A 648-nucleotide genomic window follows, 5' to 3' on the forward strand; every position below is an offset into this window, starting at 1 on the left:
CTGTGGGGCGGCGAGGATGGGGCAGCGAGGCCTGCCGAGCTGCACCGCGCGGCTCCACGCGTTCCCGCCGCTCCTGCCCTCTGTGGTGAAGCGCCGTTAGGGTTTTCTCTGAATTCCCTCATTCGGTTTCTGGAAGGTTTAGGCTGGAAAACTTCTAAACTTTCTTCTTTCCTCCTGAGAAAGCAGCCTTTCTGTTTTGCACCTCGTTTTTCTTTAAGCTTCGCGTTCATTTCTGCAGCGTTCAGCTGGGGGGATGGGCCCCTAATTACCTTTCCTAAAGCGGGCTGAGCGCTCCCGTCCCTTCGGCGCCCTCCGTGCCCTGCAGGCGGTGCAGTCCGATCTTTGACTTTTCCTTTATAAGCGGAGCTCTTCTTCCTTCTGTTTAGGTGATTAAACATAACTGTTCCCGTTTCTAATTGTGGCTGAAAGGTTAGCACCCCGCTTCTTCTGAGCGGTGGCTCCTGATTGTTGCCAGGACTGCTATTTTTAGAGGGTGAGAAGAGAAATTAGTTCCTAATTGTGCTGTTTTTCTTTACAAGTAGGAAGCCTCTGGGAATGCAATTGGAAGAATACTTTTTTCTTCCTCCCGAGGCCCTAAGTTGCAGATTTAAGAACAAATGAACTTACCTCCCATGTCGCACCATTAGT

The sequence above is a fragment of the Meleagris gallopavo genome, chromosome 17 (genome assembly GCF_000146605.3).
Source record: "Meleagris gallopavo isolate NT-WF06-2002-E0010 breed Aviagen turkey brand Nicholas breeding stock chromosome 17, Turkey_5.1, whole genome shotgun sequence".
NCBI classification, from domain to species: domain Eukaryota; kingdom Metazoa; phylum Chordata; class Aves; order Galliformes; family Phasianidae; genus Meleagris; species Meleagris gallopavo.